This window comes from Mus musculus, chromosome 11 (assembly GCF_000001635.26).
Source record: "Mus musculus strain C57BL/6J chromosome 11, GRCm38.p6 C57BL/6J".
Lineage (NCBI taxonomy): Eukaryota > Metazoa > Chordata > Mammalia > Rodentia > Muridae > Mus > Mus musculus.
In genome coordinates this window covers 59,921,890-59,944,121 of record NC_000077.6, presented here as the reverse complement: position 1 = coordinate 59,944,121, position 22,232 = coordinate 59,921,890, and the positions used below count along the sequence as shown (strand labels likewise).

The following is a 22,232-nucleotide window of genomic DNA, read 5'->3' as shown; positions in this document are numbered from 1 at the left end:
AGGATGAAGGAGAGAGGAAGGGAGGGAAAGGAGGAAGGAAGAAAGGCGAGCAAGAAGGGAGGGCATCACTCTCTCCATGCTCTGTGTGGCATTCAGGATGCCTGTCTCATAATATCCCTCCCCTCACACACCAGGAATAAAACAAAGTGACCATGTGGAGAGAAGGCAGTGAGCATCCTGTCCTCTATAAGGTACAGTGGTACACACTAGCTGGGAGTGGGCTGGAAGGGAGGGGGTTGCACAAAATAGAATTTAGCTAAATGGGTGTTGCCTTCAAAGTACCCCCAAAAGATAAGAAGTATGTTCACCAAGACTGTTTTAGGATGCTAGGATATAAATGTTTATTCTCCAGGACTGAACAGCCATTAGCCCCATACCTATATCAAAGAACATGCCTGAAACTAGTAGCTGGAGCAGGGGTAGGGTACAGAGTGACAACCATCATTAACTCCTGGTCTGCCATCGAGTCCCCTGTGCTTTTATCAGGATATTCTACCAGGTGGATAATTTGATCCTGGATAACAACAATTCAACCTAAATAATTCTTGCAGTTATCTTTGCTGTGTAAATCTCTAATCTGCCCAAATAGCCAGATTTGAAGTCTCCTGTCTCTGTTTAAATGAGTATAAGCTGGAGCCAGGGCTTGAAAGATATTTAAGGGTAACAGAACATGTGGAATGCATAAGTCTAAAGTGTATATAGGTTAGTAAAATCTACTCGAGGCCAGCTCTTCCTTGGGTATTAGCCATGGCTGGCCCATGTGCTCTTCTGTTTTTCAGTTAAGAGCTATTCCTTTATTACCTCTAAATGTATGGAGTTATTTCTCACTTGGAAGGTGTATTTTTTTTTTTTTTGGTATTTTTTTCGAGACAGGGTTTCTCTGTGTAGCCCTCGCTGTCCTGGAACTCACTTTGTAGACCAGGCTGGCCTCGAACTCAGAAATCCGCCTGCCTCTGCCTCCTGAGTGCTGGGATTAAAGGCGTGTGCCACCACCACCCAGCATATTATTTCTATTTCAGTCTCTCCCTCCATTCCTCTTTCTCTTCCTCCCTCCCCCCTCATTTTCTTCCTCCCTTCCTTTGTGAGACAGGCTTGCTACAGAGCCCAGGGAAGTTTGAACTCTCACCCTCCTACCTCAAGCCTCCTCCTCTGGGCTGGGTTCCTGGGCTTGTGGCACCGTGTGCAATGATTGTGCTCTGTTGTTCAGCCTGTGCTTTGAGCTTTACACACGGTTACTTCCTTCTCAGACAGATCTGAACAGTCTGCACCTCTCCTGGTTGGGGCTTCAGGTGGGCTGAAGACTCAAGAGGATCTCTCTCTTTCTCTCTCTCTTTCTCCCCCCTTTCCTTCCTCCCTCCCCCTCCCACTCACATTACAGTTCTTTCTGACCCAGAAGCCATGAGTCCTTTGTCCTTCAGTAAAGTTTGCTTGCCTTCAGCTGTGTGCCCCTTCTGGTTCTCCCTAGATGAACTGCTGGCTCTGAGGTGTTGGGGCACCCAAGTGAGCAGAAGGGACAGACATGAGGCTTAGAACAGCTGGGCCCCACAGTTGGGCTTTCTGGAGCAGGTACTGTCTGGCCATCGGGCAAAGCTGGCACCTCTACCCCCACTTCTTTGCACTCCATAGGGCTCTGGGTGAGGGCATGGCAGTCCCTGGGTCTGCTCTTCTCCAGGTACACTCTCCTTAGGGACACATTGGGAACACTTTTTGCTATTCCTGTGAAGATGTCACAGATGAATAGAGGCAACCCAAGGGCCCAGAAAGCCCTAGCTAGGGTCTGGCTACCTTCTAACTAGGGATGCATCCTGGTCCAAACAAACAATGTGACCTGGGAGAGGCAAGGACACTCCCTAGGCTGGCCCCTTGGCTCAGTTTCAAGCTTGGCCAAGCCTTTCTTGTAGAAGGAGTGGGGGAAGGGGATGAGAAGAGGAGTCTGTGGGGATGGGGATGCCTGGGGAGCTCATGTCACCCTGCAGATGAAGAAGCCAAAGCCCCCCAAAGACTAAATGAGTCACTTGAGGTCATGCAGTCCACACAGAGAGGGCAGACACAGAGCCAGGACACCTGCATGATACTGTCCTTGGATGAAACCAGACCCAGATGACATCAGCACTGTTGGTGTTTCCAAAGTGGGCACTTCCTCCCCACCCCGGTTTTCATTTTCAGAATATCTTTATTAATTCTTCAAGAATTTCATACAGTGTATTTTGATCTTATTCACCTGCCTTCCCCAGCTCCTCCCAGATCCACCCCCACCTCCCTACCAATTGAATTTCGTGTTTTTCTCTCTCTCTCTTTAAACCCATCAAGTCTAATTTGTAAAGCCCAAATACTCCTGGGGGTAGAGCCTGCTCTGGAGCAAGGTGGAACTACTATGGGGTCACACCCTTAAAGAAAACTGACTCAGCAGCCATTATCTACCAACAGCTCCTCAGAGAGGGCTGGTTTTGCTGTCCCTTGGGCTTCTCCCTAGCCTCTTAACTCCGTGTAATTGTGTAATCCTGTCATCGTGCAGGAAATGCTTGTTGTTGGGTTTTTTTTTTTTTCATTGAAAGAAGTGGGAGGAGCTTCAGCTAGCCGACAGCCAGCTTGCACTGGTGTCTTGATTTTCTAAGTGGCCTTGGTGACAGTTGGCAAGGGGGACTCTTATGTAACCACCTGGCCAGGGATGGCTACAACTTCAAAGGGAGAAGAAAGTGTGTGAAAAGCTGTCCTTGTCCTTGGTGCAGGGAGTGGGGTAGCCTCCTTCCTGGGAAATTCACCACAGCCAAGCATAGGCCCAGGGAGTGGTTATGGGCCGATGTATCTACCACAAGGTGGAATACTGAAATCCTAACTCTCAAGGCTATGGTGTTGGGAGGCAACTGGGCAGGACAGTACAGTCCTCAAACTGGGATCAGTGCAAGTGATCACTGGTGCCAACTGTCAACCTGACTGGAATCCAGAATCACCCAGGAGATGGCCTTCTCAGCAGATCTATGGGGGGTTATCTTGACGGTTCACTGAGGTGGGAAGGCCTCATGCTCTGGACAGAATCCTGGAGAAGGAGAGCTGAGTACCTGCCTGCTTTCAGGTTTCTATCTCCTAATTGTAAATGCAATGATGTGAGAGGCTACCTCACTCCCCTGCCACCTCTGACTTCCTTACCAGTAAAGGACAGCGCCCTTGAACTGCAGGAATAAACTCCTTTTCCCTTAAACTGCTTTGTCAGAATATCTTATCACAGCAACAGGAAAGGAATAAGGAAAGGATAAGGAAACCAAGCGTCCTTATCAAGGAGGTCCCAGGGAGCTCTTTTGTCCCTTTCAGTTGTGGACAGAGTGTCCTACTTAGGGGGTGTGATAGATAGCCAGTCTGCCAGCATGTGATCTTAGGCTGTTGGCCTTCAGAGCTTCGAGCAGCACACTGTTCCTGTTCACAAGCATCCAGCCCATGCCCCTCATGCCTCAGCAGCCCAGACAGAATAAGAGTAATTCAGATGAAAGCTGGCTAAGGAAAGAGAGGAGGCAGGAAGCCACACGGGGAAGCCAGTCATAGTCACTTGCTCTCTGGTGATGGAGAGTACTGGGCTGGGCCAGGCTCCTTAAGCACAAATCAGGGGGAGAGATTACAAAGCACACACCTGCCAGGCTGTACTGTAGCTGGTGACTGTACCATCTACAGTCAGTGTAACAAGAAGCTGAGAACCAGCTTGTAAAAATTAGGTTTTGGCTCCCAGTTTCAGGGGTCACGTTTTGCGCACTGGGCTGTCATCTGCACACCAGGCTGAGCAAGGACCAAGCCTTGATTATATGTGGCTTCTCCCTCCTTTCTCCCCCCCCCTTTACCCTCTTTCCTTCCCTTTCACTCCTTCCTTTCCCCCTGTCTTCCAACATCCTTCTCCTTCATTTCCCCCTCTTCTTCCTTGCTCTTTCTGCTCCTTTCTTTCTCTTTTCTCTTCCTCCCCTCTTTTCTTCCTGTTCCATGTGTATGACAAAACTTTTCTGGGAAAAAAACAACACATCTAGTCACCCAAGACAGGGAGTCCACAACAGATCAAAGTGTGGACACCACCAAAGTCCAACTCAGTGAACCAATGCGTTTTATTGGGGTTCCAGGAATATGGGTCAAGGGTTACTCACTTCTAGGAACAGAATCTGGCATTCACTGCACAGCCTGCAGGCAGCTCAACAGAGAGGGTCCAGGTGACTCAGTTGGATGGAGAATCTTGTGGTTTGTTCTCAAGAGTCTTCTCTGCAGATTGGCTTGTCAGAGAGTGATTCCTGGTAGTCTCCATTGTCTACTCTTGGGAAGGGAGGGATGACGCCGTGAATCTGGTCACTTTCAGGGACTTCATGAAGCTATTTTGAGTTGTCTACCTTTGTCTTAAAGAGCTTTCCTGGGAGACGGAATGCTTCAATCAATCTCAGAAGAAACTGCTACACAACACTCCTTGCCTGTTTCTCTTCTCTCCCATCCTCCCTTCTCCTCCCTCTCCTCCCCTCCCCTCCCCTTTCCTCTCCTTTCTTCCCCTCTCCCCTCCCCTCCCCTCCCTTCCCCTCACTTCTCTCCTCTTCACAATCCTTTTCCTGCCCTGGCATCTGTCAGCATTTGGCATCATATATGGTCAGACTCACCATGTAACATGAGTGATCCAGCCCTTGCCTCATGGACGAGAGATAAGACATCAGACCCTGCTCTGTATAATACCATGTTTTCCTGTGCTGGGAGGCGGTGTGAGTGGGGGCACATGAAGAAGGGGTGCCTCACCATAAAGATATGGATCTGTCAAAAAGAAACCATCCCATGAATGACAAGGCTGGACAGTGGTGGCCAATATCCACCTTTCTGGAACGGCTTCCCTTCATCATGTCCGCAGTCAGGTGTGTGCCCCTCATCTGGTCTAACGGTAAGGGCCTTGCCCAGGAGCCTGGCCAGCTAGGCCTCCTGCAGGAGGATCAGTAAGAAGGAGCTCCCAGCACAGGAAAGCAGATTTTTTTTTTTCAGTGTGACAGGAACAACAGTGAAGAAGCATCATCTGCAGGAAGCAAGGCCACCCTAGGTGGCAGGAGGTAGCCAAGCCACTTTAGGGCTAACACAGGTCAGCTGAAGGACCTAAGAGCACCATGAATCATAAGAAAAGCCTCCCACCTCTAAAGCTGAGATCCAAGCCTGCTCCACAGCCCCTGACACGCCTCTGAAAATGCAAAGGCGCCCATTAAAGCAAGGCGTACTTGATGGTCACTGCAGTACCCAGAGGCTCCTCCTGCCAACTGACTGACTGACTGACCACTGCAGACACAGGCTCCCTGAGCCATCCCCAGCATTTCGGGACAGCAGGGCTGCCATCATCCTCACACTGTCACGCAGAGAGCACTTTCCAAAAGAAGCCCTCCAGCCTCTGTTCGGTGCTCCTGAGACAGGGTTGCTGATGCCGGACCTATTGAGGGGAGCAGATGGCAGAGAGATTTCAACATTCCAGAGCACAATGGGGGCATTTCTGGCTCTTCCCGTTGTCAAAGATCATCCATGCCTGGCACACTTTATCGCCACTCACTGCAGTCCCAGGCAAAGGAACACGATTACAACATGGGCGTGAGCTGTGACCACCACACTCCTCCTGGCTCATAACAAGTCTCCAGGTAACCAGAGGACCTAACATCAGTGACAGACACCAGTTGAGTGGCACTTGCAGAATAATTTTCATTTGTCTAGGAAAAAAAAAACCCACAAATGATAGACATTCTTCCTTCTTTCCTTTCCTTGATGGAATGTATCAGTGATGACTAGAGATATGCAGCCATGTTGAGACCTTGAGGTTACACCCACCAGCCACCATGCTGGCTGGGATTTCCACTTTGCAGGCTGTTTTCAAGCCCATTTCAGGCTCCTAAACAAAAGTGAAAAGTTATTTATTATTGGTGATCTCTTTTTATCAAAGGGAAAAAGAACTTAGCTTTGAAAGTTACCCCCATGTATGTTTCATACAGCTTTCTGTGTGAGTCACTGCTGGCAAGAATATCAGGCCCAGACCTGAGACTGTGTTCTGTGTGCTGACTGGTGGCAGGGTATCCAGAGAAAGGACCACCCTTGCCAGCCTTGCCTCTGGTCTCCTGGGCTCTGCCTGTTTAGCTGGGGCTGGTGACAGACCAGTCTTGTCACTGCCTAGCCTGGGTTTACCACAGCCTGAACAAGCATCAGGCAACACAGGCCAACCTACACCACAGGGCTTCTCCCTGATTACATTGGTAGCTTTGTTTGCTTGCCCAGAAACGGGCACCTTGGCAAAACCCTGATGTGGGGAGAAAACACAAGCCTCTACTGAAGGGAGGGAGGGCCTAAGGGAGCAAGAAGGACGCCAAGGGCATCTCCTCACACCCCCACACACTGTTCCAGATAGATTATCTGAGCACTGCTCCCAACAGCCCAAACAGCCAAACATGAAGAAGGCAAGGTCACAAATGATGCTCAAGGACTTAGCTTGTGTTCTCTTCCTAGAATTCAAATCAAGGTTTTTTAGAAGAAAAAAAAAGTTTTTAAATTAAACAAAAACAACGAAAATCAAGCCTTTAGAATTCCTAAATAGTTTTAGGATTATCAAAGCTCTAGGTTTTAAAGTGGGAAAAATAAAGTCCAGACCAATGGGGGTGGGGTAGAGAGGCAGACAGACACATGGAGGCAAACACATAGACAGACAGGCAGACACACCTAAGACAGGCAGGGTAGGGGGACAGCACACTGCCACTGGTTAAAAGTAAGTTTTATATAAAAGGAGCAGGTTCACTATTCCCAAGACACACCCCAGCCCTTTACACTGCCTTTGACAATTGTCCTGAATGCCTCTAATACTGTGTGATGTAACAACAGCAGCGGAGCCCTCGTCCCCACGGAGCTCACACACTGGGACAAAGGCACATGCTGCTTGGCCCAACAAATGCTATCAAATACTTGTCCCTGGGTCTGAAGTAGTGATGGCTCAATGGTTAAGAGCACTGACTGCTCTTCCAGAGGTCCTGAGTTCAATTCCCAGCAACCACATGGTGGCTCACAACCATCTGTAATGGGATCTGATGCACTTTTCTAGTGTGTGTGTGTGAAGACAGCTACAGTGTGCTTATATTAAATAAATCTTTTTTAAAAAGAGAGAGAGAGAGAACAAGCACTGGCTGCTCTTTCAGAAGACATGGTTTCAATTCCTAGCACCCACATGGAGGCTCACAACTATTCTGTAACTCCAGTCCCAAAGGATCAGATGTCCTCTTCTGGCCTCCCTGGGCACCAGGCATGCATATGGTGCACAAATGTGCAAGCAGGCAACACACATACACACATACACACCAATAAAACAAAAACAACCCCCCACACATACACAACCAAGCAACCCCCCTCCAACACACAAACAACAAGGGAAAAACACCCTTTCCTTTCTGTTTTTGATCTCCATAGAAACATCTCAAGTGATGAATCCCATCCATCCTCCACAGAGCAACAGAAGCTAGCTCTGTGGACATGGGCGTGGCATCTGGTGCAGAGTGGGCCATGCCTGGGGTGAGGAGGAAGGGGCTGTCTAGCTATAGTGCTGAGTTCCTGGTTTGCCAGTATCAAGATTAATGCCATTGCCTAATATGCTGGCATCCTGTGAGTCTTTGTGTGTCCGTGTGTGTATACGCGTGCGAGTGTCCATGGAGACCAGAACAGAGCATTGGATACCCCGGAGCTAGAGTTCTAGGCTGTTGTGAGCTACCAGATGTGAGTACTGGGAATTAAACTCAGGTCCTCAGCAAGAGTGTGACATTTTCTTTTTATATTATTATTTAACTTTTTATTAATTCTTTATGAATTTCACATCTTGTACCCCAATCCAACTCATCTCCCCATCCCTTCATACCCACCCTCCACCCTTGTAACCTCCCCATCAAAAATAAAATCTCTTCGCAGAAGCTGTAGTGTGTTACAGCATGTCCCACACTTCTTACAAACGTTCATTGCAGTGAGTCTGGTTTGAGGCCTCTGGCTTCTGCTACATTATCAATACTGGATCCTCACCAGGCTCCTCTTGGGCATCCTGCTGCTACCCTGTGTCACAGAGATCCTGCAGCTTTGCCTCTGTAGAACTGGCCCCTTCACATGCTCCAGCAGTTCATCAGTCGAGTAGATGTTGGCGTGGGTGGGCCAACTCAAAGCCCTGAACCTGGACCTGGGTGTTAGCTGAGCCGGTCAGACTGTCAGCTCTCCGGAACCCATACCACCAGGGTGAGCTCTCCAGCATGGCCCCGGCCAGCTCTCCCAATTCTGCAGCTGGCAAGGAGGCAGAGCCGGCCTTCCCGCTCTCATGACCTGGGGTTGGGGGGAGAGCATCTCTCTCTCTCATCCATGACACTAAACAGCCAACAAGTTGCCAAGTAGTGGAAGCATCTCTTCCATGCTCACATCCTCAGGGATGGCTCACCCCATCCCTGCCATGAGTGTCAGCTCTATTGTGCCCTCTCTCCTGGGTGCTGCAGCTGGTGAGGGCCAGGGACAGCTCTCCTGCTTTCATGACCCTGGGGCTAGCTCTCCCATCTACCATGGGGTGGGGGGCATCTCATCCTCACTCACGTCAGAGAAATACATTCTTAATCACTGAGCCATCTCTCCAGCCCTGATACCATCCTTTGGAACACACAGTGTCTGGTTCTTTGTTATGGCTTCCCTTCTGGTGGTTCCCCAGCCAGAGCTGTTTGAAGGGCTGTGCCCAGCCCTGTCAAAGCTGTGAGGAACAGTGACGAGCTGTCTCATCTCTGTGGCAAACCTCAGAGGGTCAAGCTCAAAGAAGGGAGGGCTCCTTCTGATCCACCATTTCAGACGTTTCAGTCCATGGTCACCTGACACCCGGTGTCTCTGAGCCCAGCCTAAGGCACAGCATCATGGCAGGAAACCTGGGTGGAAAGTGCTGTAGGCTCACGATGGGCAGGAAGCCGAGAAAGTGGAAAAGGCAGGATCTCACTCAGCATCCCCATCAAGGGAACACGTCCAAAGACCCAACTTCCTCCCACGGGGTTATGCCTCCCGAAGCTTCCATTTCTCCAAACAGTGCCACAGGCGGGTGACTAAGTCTTTAGTATGTGAGGCTTTGGGGAACATTTCAGAGACTAACCCAGCAAATGGGCCAAGCTAGGGCCCCAGAGCTTACTAGTTTTCTCTCACCCCCCGAGAAGCACGTGATCCAATATGAGGCCATGACGAATGGTCCTATCTTATAGTTGGAGCACAAGCTCCCCAAACCCCGGACATGGTAATGCAATGGCTTCTCTCAGCCTTGTGCCTGTGGGCCCACTGGATACCTACGCACATCCCCTCTCCACAGTCTGGGGCCCTGTGGGAGCAGAGGCTCTGGCTCCTGAGGAAAGGTGGGAAGGAGATGGCATGAGGCTAACACTCAGCTCAAAGCTCCAACTGCCAGCACTGACCCTTTGGCTTGCATGGCAAGGAATCACCTGGCAGAGAGAGGCACCGCAGAAGTGATGAAGGGGGCGAGTTCTGTTTGCTGTGGAGCTGGCTTGCCAGTCCCAAGGTGAGGGTGGGGAAGAGAGCACCTGGAACCGAGGGCATCTGAGAAGCTCACGGGTGGCCAGGTACCCCTGCTGGCAGGCTGTGGTTGGTTGAAACACTTGCAAATAGTTTGACAGATAATGGCAAATACTGGGAGTAGACAAACGAACTACAGCAATAGAGACCAAATAATTTGAAAACGGGCAAGACCTGGGACCACAGCCTAGTGGCAGAGTGCTCAACACAAACGAGAGGCCCTGCTTTCTATCCTTGGCAATGACAAGATAAAAACAAAGAGCAGCAAGGGGCTTGGCAGAAATGGTATGCAAGTCGAAGGGCATGCGAACACTGCTCAGAGTCCCCGGCTGCAGAGGAAGTCAGACCAAACAGAAGCACAGCTGCTATTAAAGCACAAGAAGGCCAAGGCTCCGGCCGTGGTGGAGTGCATTAACATCAGAGCAGGCTCCAAACAAAGCTGTAGCTGGGCTCCAGAGAGCAACACTCAAACACAGCTGAAGCTGCAGCCAATCAGCAGTGCAGTCAGCAACCTTCTGCACTGCTACGGATGCCCGTGGAGCAGATTCTTGGGAACACAGCGTGGAGGCTGCGTGGGGCGGGCAGCGGTGGCACACACCTTTAATCCCAACACCGTGGAGGCAAAGACAAATGGATCGCTGTGATTTTGAGGCCAGCCTAATCCAAAGAGCAAGTTCCAGGACAGCTAGGGCTCCTTAGGGAAACCCTGTCTTGAAAAACAACAACAACAACAACAACAAAGACCAGGCTGTGAGATGGATAAGTGTGTAAGGCACTCACTGTAAATGCCTGGTGACCTGCGATCCATCTCCCAAACTCGTGAAAACGTGCAAGGAAAGAACTACCTTCAAAAATTGACCTCTGACCTCCATATGCTCTCTCTCTCTCTCTCTCTCTCTCTCTCTCTCTCTCTCTCACACACACACACACACACACACACACAATTTTAAAATTTTTTATTAAAAAAATCTGGCTACCCATCAGCAACCTACTTCTGATTATACAACCAAAAGGTGGGATAAAGCAGGAATGCGCATGCCCAGAGTCAGGGGCACACCTGCTCAGGAGCTTCAACACAGTCAGCTAGAAGGAGTAAGCAGTAGTTCCTGGCAGCCTAGTCTGTAATCCCAGCTACTTTGGAGGCCAAGGCAGGCAGTGTGGAAGTTCAAGTTTCGTCTATGCTATACAGCCAGTTCAAGGCAGGACTAGGCAAGTTAATGAGCCCATATCGTAAAGCTTTAAAATAAAGGGGGGGGGGGGAGACAGACGGGAAGATACACAGCAGTTGAGTTCTTGGTTTCAATTCCCAGTATGGCCAAGGAGAGAGACAGCTGGGGGTAGGTGCCTCCTGCTGTCCACTGATGAATGTCCAATGATACATGGGAACCCAAAAAAATATATGTATGAGGGTATTAGCTGTACAAAGGAAGGAAGTCCTGTCACGTGCTTGAGGTGGTACATGAATAATCTGCTCCCAGGAGGCATCTGGGGACTCAAGTTCATAGGGTCAGAAAGTAGTACGGTGGTTGCCAGGGTCCAAGGGGAGATAGAGATTGTTTAATGAGTCCAGAGTTCAGATCTTCAAGATGAAATCCTGGAGACCTGTTCCATAGTGATGTGAGCAGACTCTATACTACAGACCTGTACCTAAAAATAGCTCAGAAGGTGTAGTTTACATCTAAAATGTTCCACGAAGGCTTGATCCTCAGCCTGGCCCTCCTGGGAGGCGATGGGAACTTTAGCAGACGGTGTCTCCAGTCTCGGTAGATTGTGGGACTCTGGTCTCTTCTTGTTTGCCTGTGCAGCCCTGAGCTGAGCAGCCTTGGCCCAGTACTCTCATTAGGATATGCTACCTCACTGCAGTCTGAATGGCTGTGGGTCACAAGCAGAGACCTCTGGCACCAGAAATCCCCCGGGGTAGCTCTGGTATTTGTATAGTGACAGTGCTGAGCAACACAAACTAACCAGACGAAGAAGAAGAACATCAACCTCTCCCTGGCTCCCTTGGGACCCTCCTCCTGAGAACCAGGGAGCTGTGAGTTAGGGGTCACCTTGTAAGGAACCTCACACTCACTCAGGCCAGGGTTCTGAGTGGCAATGCACCAGGAGCTCTAGAAAATACCTGGGTGGAGGCGGGGTGGCAGGCGAGGCTTCCCAGAGAGATCTAGTCATGGTGGGGCAAACAAGCCAACCCTTTGTGCCTGTCCCAGTGCTGGCACGAAGGAGCCACAGCACAGCAAAGGGACTCTCCACAGGCACCCTCAGCAGGGTGTGTTGCTAGCAACAGCAGGTAGAACAGGTGTTGAAGTCAATTCTGCACAAGGCTAGTCTTTGCTGACTCTGTCGTCTGGGACATTCTGGAAGAGGCAGTGGAAAGTACTGATTCCCAAACAGTCGCCCGCAGGTGCAAGTTGTGGGTTGGGTCGTGTCTGCAGTCTGCTCCCCGCAGTGCCAACAGCCACAGCTGTCCAAACTCTCCAAATGCTCTTTTCCGGCCCATGCCAGTCTCTGCCAGGGTGCTCAGCACTTCCTGGGGAAGAAGGCCATCCTGAGCATACCTCTACCCTTGCTGTAGTCCCGACTGCCTTAGACAGGGGGATAGCTTTTTGTGTAAGTTCACTTTCCCAGAAGTGAGGGTCTCAGCCACATTTTCTCAATAGAGGGAACTGGTAGAGGGGGCAGGGAGAGAGGCCAGGCAGGTGGAGGGTGACTTCAGGAGACTCGAAGCTTGTCTATAAGTCACTGAGTTTTACAAATGTCCTTGCTCCTCCTTGAATAGGTGGGCCTCCTAGAACCTGGGAGGAAACTCTGCTCTGGACAGGAACATTTTCCCACAATTCCCACAATAATGCTACAGGGACAGGATATGTGCACATGTGTGGGCACATGTGTGTGCCTGTATACTTGCCTATCTCTGTGTGTGTACACATACATACACATGTGTGAGCAGTTATCCTGGCTCTCCAGTGGAAGCCTGGGGTTTGGTGGGTCAGATATCAGTGACCTGGTGCTGGTCACATGACGGCTTATAGCGGCTGGGCATGGGCTTCTGCCCAGCACATGCTAGTGACCTGCCGTGGTGTAAGTGTTCAGCTCTCCGTGTCTATGTCTCAACATGGCTCTGACCCCAGATTTTCCTGATGGAGGAGACAGCACAGCCAGATGGAGTCCTGCCTGTGGATGTTGCTGGAAAGAGGACCCTGCAGCCGCTGCTGGCTTCTGGGTTGGCCTCTCCTCTCTCTGAAGGAAGATGAATATTCTGGCTTGGGGAGCATCCTTGGGCTGAGAATGAAGACGTTCAGCATGTCAGCGAGCCTCTACTCTTAGGTGTGGCTCTGTCTTAAGTCAGCAATGTCATCACTTCATTAGGACCACACTGTGCAACACGTCCTTGGTCCTCTCTCCCCACACTTTGTCTTCCCCTGGAAGCATGGGGACATTTGTGCTAAATGGGTTAGACCTGAGTAATAGGGCAGGAACATCTGCCTACCTTTGGCACTTCTCTATTCCTGTTTGGCTACCCAGAGACTCTGACACAGCTCCTTCTGCAGAGATGTGGCCTGTCAAAGCAAGGCCAAAGCACTAGACAGCTGTTAACCATCCCTGTGTAGGGACTCCAAGTCAGCAGGGACACTAGGCTCTTTTTTTCTATAATGCAGCTATAAAAACGAGGCCTCTATCCAAATACACTTTAATAACCTGCTCCTGGGCACAGCTGGGCAGAAGGTTGGGGTTCTTATTCAAACACGATTGCCAAGGTTCCCTGGAAGAGAACACTTGATTAGCCAGCCAGGCATGTGTGGAACTGGTTTTCAGAGGACTGCTATTGAGCAGGAGAGAGGAAAACCCCAACAAAAGACAGACAAGGGAGTGATAAACCACAGGACAGAATCCAGAGGGGCTCCTCCCTCTGTGCTCCTCCTGCCAACGCTGCCAGCCTCAATGGAAGACCCTAGTGTTGGTCACTGTGTGTGCTGGATCTCTCCTGAGCCTGGCCAGTCACTGTAGAATCTGTGCAGTGCAGCGTTGCCTCCACTTAAGCCACAGCTACTCAAGGAATCTGATGCCCTCTTTTGGATTCAAGGGACACAGAAAATACACGTACACACAGGCAAAACACTCCCATAGAATAAAAGTCCTTTCTAAGAGAAAGAAAAACTTTTATTGCACATGCTTCAGGAGATAAAGTCCCCAAGCAGGAAGTCCCAGCAAGGCCCCAAGGGTCAGAATAACCAGGGAAGGATGAGGCAAAGCAGACAGATGGGTGTTGTGGATCAAGCCTGCAATCACAGCATTTGGGAGGCTACTGTAGAAGGAGGGCAAACTTGAGGCCAGCCCGGGCTATTTAATGAGACCACCCAGGCAGAGTGTCCCTCCCTGCAGTGGCCAAGAATGCCGTGACTATGGATGATCCATCTTTTCTAAAGAAGAAAGGCTACATCTTCATTCAGGCGACCTAGTAGTTTCGCCTGTCAGGAGCTTCTGCCTGTAACCCTGCAGCCCCCAAGAGGCAGTTTACCTCAGAAACACTCCACTAAATTAGAATCTATCACAACACAGGGTTGAAGAGGTAGCTCAGTGGTTAAGTACTCTGGCTGCTCATGCAGAGAACCCAGGTTCAGCTGCCAGCACCCACATGGTTGCTCACAACCATTTCTAACTCCAGTTTTGGGGGGGGAATCTGATGCCCTCTTTTGAATTCGAGGGACACAGAAAATACACGTACACACAGGCAAAACAGTCCCATAAAATAAAAGTCCTTTCTAAGAGAAAGAAAAACTTTTATCACACATGCTTCAGGAGGTAAAATAACCCAGCTATTTAAAGGGAGGTGGCACACAGATGCTAAAAGAAATTAGAGAGCGTGGACTCTAGGCGGTGCTCCGCAAAGCCACTTAAGGACCTTAGGAATACAGGCACAGCTCCGTACACATGGCCCAGGCACTTGGGGATCTGAGGTTCTATGCACTCTTGCACGGGTACCTTGGGACCAGGGACTCCAGGTGCTGCTCCCACACCTGTTCCAGGTACTTAGGGACAAAGACTCCAGGCATTGATCCATAGCCTCTATTCTAGGTACTTATGGATACAAGGGCTCCAGAAACCACAGTCATGGAGATTCACGGCTTTAATCCTAGTACCTGAGAGGCAGAGACAGGTGGATCTCTGTGAGTTCAAGGCCAGCCTGGTCTACACATTGAGTTCCAAGCCAGCTAAGTCAACACAGTGAGACCCTGTCACAAACAACAAAGAAGGACCAGAGACTCCAGTCACTGAGCGCATACCTGATCTGGATCCTTAGGGAACAGGGACCCCAAACGTTACTTTTTACAATTACTCTAGATATGTCTGGATCTAGCACTCCGGCCCTTGCTCTCGGTGCTCAAGTTATATTGAATGCTTTATCCGGTCCCCTTTCTAATTACTCTCTGGCCTCTCTGAATCCAGAGTTGTCTGTGGATTTTATACTCTGTGGCCACACTTCTTCGTCCCTGAGTGTTTAGCACTAAACAATACAGGATCAATTCTTCCATTGCGGATACACCTTGCGAATAGCAATACGAAAAAGATAATACTCAGGATCAGCTCTGATAGGAACTGGATTTTAAAGGAGCACTGGAAAGGAACTGTCACTCCTCCTGAAGGACACGGCTGTCAGGTCCAAAAGAAACAAATGGCTAGCTGTGATGCCTATTAGTATGCCAAAGTGCAAGCTGACCTCCAGTTTCACTCAGGAGCTGTGGCTCCGCTCAGAGATTCTCACCAACGCCAACACCACCCCTAACCTTCCCCAGCTCATGGCCTCCATTCCCCCAGCTTCTCATTCCTTTATAACCAGGCCATTTCAGCCATTTCTTTGCCCTCTTTTCCTCTCCCCTCTCCCCTCTCTCCCCCTCCCCTGTACCCTCTCTCTCCCCTCTCCCCCCTCTCCCTTCCCCCTCGCCCCCCCCTCATGGTCCAGTTCAGTTTGATGGTCATGTCTGGTCTACTTCTTTCTCTCCCTGCTCTGGACTCTTCCAGATACCTCTGGCTGTGCTCTCTACATTAAACCCTTCTCCTCAACCATACCCAGGAGCTGTCATGTCCCCACTTTATAGTGACATCTTTCTTTCCATCTGAAGGTTGAGATGCCCCTATTTGGCAAGGGGGCAAGCAGAGCATGGGCATAGATAACAGCTTCAGAGGGTGGAGGTCCATGACCAAGTTGGAAGCTTCGAGGACAGCATAGGGAACACATAATTCTGCTCTGTGTGTGTGTGCGTGTGCGTGTGTGTGTGTGTGCAGGTGCATGTGTGTGTGCATGTTTGTGGAGTCTTTCACCATGCTTTCTGAGACTAGGTCTCTCACTGACACAGGAGTTCATTGAACTCAGCAGTCTGGCACAGAGCCCCAGGGGTGCTCCTGTCTTAACGGCATACCCAACTTTTTCATGTGGGTCCTGGGCATCAAGGTCATGTCCTTACACTTCGAGGGCAAGTACTTTACTGACAAACTACCCCCTCACCTTTCTACTTTAAAGGCTTTTCTTAAATGATTGTTTTGCTACCCCTCATTTCCTGTTTCTCTCTCTCCTTTATGGATTGACTTTTGTTATTTATATGATGCTCCTGCAAGTGTGTGCATGTGAGCACAGGTTCCCACAGAGGCCATAAGCACTGGACGCCCTGGAGCTGGAGTTGTGAGCCACCCGACATGGGTGTTGGGAATCGAACCCTGGTACTCTGGGAGATGGATAAGTGTTCTCAGCCACTGAAGCATCTCTCTAGCCCCACTCCTCCCCCTTTCGCTCCTGGGGTATTGGGACACGTGGATGTGAGAGTTATGACATTCAGGAGCTCATCTGGTCTGTTCTATCCGTGAATAAAATGAACTCCCTCCCACCACCCCAGCATTTTCAAAAGACAGAAGCAATTCTCTCTAAAAGTTTGAGTTACCCTGCTGCAAAATTAGAGTTTCTTCGTAATCAGGACAATTGTTCTGGAACAATGCCTGCCTCTACCTGCTCCTCAGCTTCACACACAGACCATTTGCTTTTGAATAAAGCCCAAACCTTAGTCCAAATGTCAAGATGTATGTTAAATTGTATTTTGGAGATTAAGCCGGCATCTACCGCTTGGCACAGCAAAGCAGCCAATTCTAACAGCTCTCCTGTCCTCATCCAGCCTGACCCAGTTTGGCAAAACCAGGCCAAAGGAGAGGGAAAATGGGGAGCCAGGGTGGGTACTGGGAGCAGGCCTCTGCTTCTGGAACCCTGGGGACCAGAACCAAGAATGACAAGCAGGAGGGACTGAAATGCTCACCAAGATGGCCTCGCTTGCACAGTAGCCCAAACAAGGCTTTGTTCTAGCTGTCCAGGCTGGGTTCAGAGCGGGAGTCACCACTTTAGTTTTCTCCATCTGGCTCGTTCCTTTCCCAGGCTGGGAAGCAAACAGCACCGATCACTGCTCGGTTTTTAAGCTTGCTTCTGATTGCAGTGTCACTTTGGCAGCTTTTATTATTAACGCCTTGGGAATAAATGGTTCCCTGTGCAAATCAATATTAATTAAAGAATTCCCTCTCTATTCAAATCAGTATTGATTAAAAAAACGGATATGCTGGATAATGGTGGCACATGTCTTTAACCCCAGCACTTGGGAGGCAGAGGCAGCAGATTTCTGAGTTCGAGGCCAGCCTGGTCTACAGAGTGAGTTCCAGGACAGCCAGGGCTATACAGAGAAACCCTGTCTCGAAAAGCTCAAAGAACAAACAAACAAACAAACAAACACGGATGCATTCACTCCTGGCCTCCTTTCCTTTACTTCTTATTGCTACATACACATAAATATCAATACAGCTTCCAGAGTTCATTCAGTGTTGCTTGCATGTACATGATTTCAGGACTGACCACTTGGTATTGAACAACCAGTTAGGGGGCTCGTCCCTGGGGAAAACGATTTCTTCCCTCTTGGCATTCCTTACTTGCCTGTAGTCCTTTGTCTACGGTGGTGCCCTGTGAGGTTCTGCCCTTCCACGTTAGCGTGTCTGTTGGTATTGTGTTTCCGAAGGTCCTGTCTAGGCAGCTGCATGGTTGAGTAGTTGTAGGTGGAGCTCCCCTGTTATTTTAGGAGATAACAATCTCCCAGCCCGATTCCTGGCCTTCGGGTCCTTACACTCTTCCTTTGCCCTCATCCACAATGCTCCCGGAGCCTCTGGTGCAGGAGTCGTGTCAGAGATGTATCTACTGGGGGCTGGGTACACCATGGCCCATTGTTCTCTGCATTTTGACCAGTTGTTGTTTTTCTGTAACGTCTATCAGCTCGTCAGACATCTATCTGCTGCGAAGAGAAGGTTCTGTGGTGAGGGCTGGTAGCCACATTCACCTGTAGATAACTATTTAGTATATTGTTGGGAGTTAGACTAGTTTAATCAAGTGGTATTAGTAGGCTCTTCTCTAAGGTCTATGACCTCACTACCCTGGGGTAGTTGGCTGGGTTTATGGTAGCATGCATGATTTCCCTCCTGTTGAGCAAGCTTTAAATCCAATTAGATAGCTGTTGGTTTCTGCCAAGATATAAGAGCCACTAATGCAGCATGACCTTGCCTTGTTGGTCGTTGCTATGGCTGAAGGCATCACAGCTGGGCAGGACTATTGCTTACTTTAGCAGCTTCCATAGCACTTCCAAGATTGAGGAAGCTGGTCCTCCGGGAGGAGGCTCTCGGCAACCTCCAGCTCAGCTCCTCCAGGTCCTCTGTCCTAAGTCATGGTGTATCAGCCATAGGGAGTCACCTTCAACCTCAGAGAGACAACCAACTGCAAGCTTGTATTGTTTTGGGGAATCTCTTAAATTCCTCCAGCCAACAACTTGAGAGGGGGCTTCTCACGCGTGGTGCTGGGATATTTGTTAGATAGTCTATGGCTCTTAGGAAAAGCATTGTCAGTTCAAGGGGCTTGTAAAAAAATAATCCATTTGTTCCTTCCCAGCCCCTGCTCCGGGAATGATGACTCTGAGATTAATTATTTCTTAATAAATACCTAAGCCACAAGCTTAGGCTATCCCCTGACTAGCTTGTGACATATTTAACCTATTCAAACTATTCTGTTTTCCACATGGTAAGTTACCTCTCCTTCAGTGTGAGCTGCTTCTTCCTTGGAGTCTTCCTCAACACCCCTCTTATTCTAGCTCAGATCGCTCATTATTTTCTCACGATTTCCCAGAATCCTCTCTCTTCCTGCCAGTGTCCCACCTCCTATTTCCTGCCTCACCTCATTGGTCATGGGCTATTTTATTGTTACTTATATGAGATTCTCTCTACAGTGGGTTAACTTCATTTAAACTACACACACACACACACACACACACACACACATGGTGTGTGTGTGTATATACATATATATACTTAATATCTTGAATTGATTTCCTTCCCCCAACCCCAATTAGAGCCTCTATTTTCCTATTCCCCACTTCCTACTCTTAATTAAGTCCCTCCCACTCACCTGTAATCTTGGTGCACAGGCCTGAACCTTCTGAGTATGATCTCTGAATCTGGGGCTGACTGATTACAATCTCTACTTCTAGGCTTGCATACTTGAGACATGCATCTTAATCCCCAGAGCGTATTAAACCGTGCGGTGCTGAGCCACACTTATCTAACTTCACATCCTGACTGAGCCTGAACACTTGCGTTCTGAACAAGTTCTTAGCTGCTGCTGCTGCTGCCACTACCAGCCAAAGACTATACAGGAGAATGGCACTCCCTCAGACATAAGGGGGCTGGACTGTGTCTACACTCCCCCAGCACACTTGGTTGCTTCTGTGGTGACGTGCTAAATGTGGAGGCAAGCACCCCCACCCTCACCCCAAACACACATGCTTGCACTTGGCATGTCTCAGGGATTTTGCTGGACATGGAATCTGACTCAAATCTGTCTGCAGAGAGCTGCAGTGGAGGCCTATAGCCATTGCCCAAGAGAGACCAATTGGGTCTCTACTCAAAGGACACAATCCTGTTCTCATGTGCCATGGGGACTCATCACTGAAGCTGATCTGTAGTGGCTCCTTCTGGGTCCTTCCTTCTACCACCACCTGCCACCTGCCAGTTGTAGTGCTAAGTGGCTGGGACAGTTCCCAAGTCTGGATGAAGTAAGATGATCAGTAGACAAGCGAGCTGCAGGTGGTTAGAAGCTGCGTTCCCATGCTTTGTATTCATGAGCAAGAACAGAACCAACAGAATGTATGAGCAGCTGTAACTAGTGGTTGTTAAGGCTGGGGAGATGGCTCAGTGGGTAAAACAAATCACAAGGGTCCAAGTTCAAATCCCCAGAGCCCATGCAAAAGCCAGTGTTCCTACAGGGAGAACTCCCAGAGGCGGATAGGGCAGCAAGAATTAGAAAATAAAAGACCCTGTCTCAAACAAGGTGGAAGGTGAGAACTGCAGCCTGAGATCATACTCTGACCTCTGACCTCCATGCAGGAGCCACGGCATGAGCAAACATGAATATACATGCATACAAACATACATGTATGCATACATACATACACATATAAATATACACTAAATAAATAAATTAGCATACACTAGCAAGATTTTATCGAAAGGACCCAGATGTAGCTGTCTCTTGTGAGACTATGCCGGGGCCTAGCAAACACAGAAGTGGATGCTCACAGTCAGCTAATGGATGGATCACAGGGCTCCTAATGGAGGAGCTAGAGAAAGTACCCAAGGAGCTAAAGGGATCTGCAACCCTATAGGTGGAACAACATTATGAACTAACCAGTACCCCGGAGCTCTTGACTCTAGCTGCATATGTATCAAAAGATGGCCTAGTCGGCCATCACTGGAAAGAGAGACCCATTGGACACGCAAACTTTATATGCCCCAGTACAGGGGAACGCCAGGGCCAAAAAGGGGGAGTGGGTGGGTAGGGGAGTGGGGGTGGGTGGGTATGGGGGACTTTTGGTATAGCATTGGAAATGTAAATGAGCTAAATACCTAATAAAAAATGGAAAAATAAATAAATTAATTAATTAAAGATGGAGATATTAGACTGGCTCACACCAAGGGAGGAGAGTGTAGCAAAGGTGCCACTCCTCCCTAAGCACTATCGGGGAACAGAAAGGGGAGGAGCAAAGGCATATTCCCAGTGACCTCATTTCCACCCACTAGGCCACACTCTTAAAGGTTCCACCATCTTCCCGTAGTGCCTCAGGCTTGGAACTGAACTTTCAGCACATGGGCTTTTAGGGACATTTCAGATCCGACACAGTAGAGCTCTGTGAATTTTCTAAGATTTTTCCTGTTCAGTCCATTTGACCAGAATTTACCATCACAGATCCTTTCCTCCCCCGGCCAGTTCAGGGACTTCCAGAATACCACCCTGTTTGGCCTGGGAGCAGACCCGTTCCCAGAAAGGAAGCCTCCTTCATCTACCAACAGGGTAGGCCCTTACATGGCTGCACCCGGCTAACCTGTGGACCCTGACTTCAGCCCTGTTCATGCAGGTTGGAGAGCTGCTCTTAGCTTGCTTCCCCCAGCCCTAGCTAGCTTCCTCATGGACATGTTAACTGGTAACCCACTTGCACTGGCTGGTTTTGTGTATCAACTTGTCACAAGCTGGAGTTATCACAAAGAAAGGAGCCTCCCTTGAGGAAATGCCTCTGTAAGGCCCAGCTATAAGGCATTTCCTCAATTAGTGATGAGGTAGTGTGAGGGCCCAGCCCATTGTGGGTGGTGCCATCCCTGGGCTGGTGGTCCTGGGTTCTATAAAAAAGCAAGCTGAGCAAGCCAGTAAGTAACATCCCTCCATGGCCTCTGCATCAGCTCCTGCTTCCTGACCTGCTTGAGTTCCAGTCCTGACTTCCTTTGGTGCTGAACAGCAATGTGTAAGTATAAGCTGAATAAACCCTTTCTTCTCAACTTGCTTCTTGGTCATGATGTTTGTGCAGGAATAGAAACCCTGACTAAGACACCACTTACAGATAAAGCTCAAAAACAGGTAAAATCCAGTTAGAGATTGCACCTGCAGGGCAGAGAGCCCCAGAGCCATTGGGTGCTGCCTTCTGGCTTCAAGTCTGAGTTCTGATTCCATGGGTATATTTGCTAACAGGCAGTGCTATGAATGTATATAAGATAATTAAATTTAAATCTGAGTTTAAAATTTTTTATTCATTTATTTAGTATGTGTTTGTGTGTGTGTGTGTGTTGTGTGTGTGTGTGTAGATCAGAGGACAGCCCATGAGAATTGGTTCTCTCCTTCTACCATGAAAGTGACAGGGATCAAGCAAATAACCATGCGTGGTAGCAGGTGTCTTTACCCACAGCAGCATCACACTGGCCCTGAGTTTGACATTTTTAAAAGGGCATGTGGAGTGGCTCACGGAAGATCTAGAGTCAGAGAGTTGAGGCCCAAGAGACACAGACAGGGTCCAGAACACCGTCCCCAATCATGGCTTGGACGGAGAAAGGGCTTGGGCTCCTGTTACTGTCAGGTGTTTTACTGAGGACCGGGTCCCCGCTCCTCACGCCAAGCTCAGGGCCGGTGTGCTTTGCTCCCTGGCCTTGGTGTAGACCTGTGACAGAGGTCAGGTGGGCTCCACGTGCTGAGCTTAAGACTCCCCAGCGCCCCAGAGAGAGGCCTGGGGAGAACTGGGAACATGGCCTTTGTTTCCAATCCCCAGAGATTCCAAGCTTTCGTCAGAGCTGAGGTT

At 49.4% G+C, this 22,232-nt stretch overlaps 1 long non-coding RNA gene across 1 annotated transcript; it reads right to left on the bottom strand.

The window, feature by feature from the left end:
* Positions 1 to 4,055: 4,055 nt before the first annotated feature.
* Gm51900 lies at positions 4,056 to 16,978 on the bottom strand. Its single transcript, XR_003949692.1, has 3 exons — positions 16,848 to 16,978; positions 4,617 to 4,764; positions 4,056 to 4,378 (listed from the first exon to the last, which is right to left on the bottom strand). It is a non-coding gene; the product is annotated as a predicted gene, 51900 (long non-coding RNA).
* Positions 16,979 to 22,232: the final 5,254 nt, after the last annotated feature.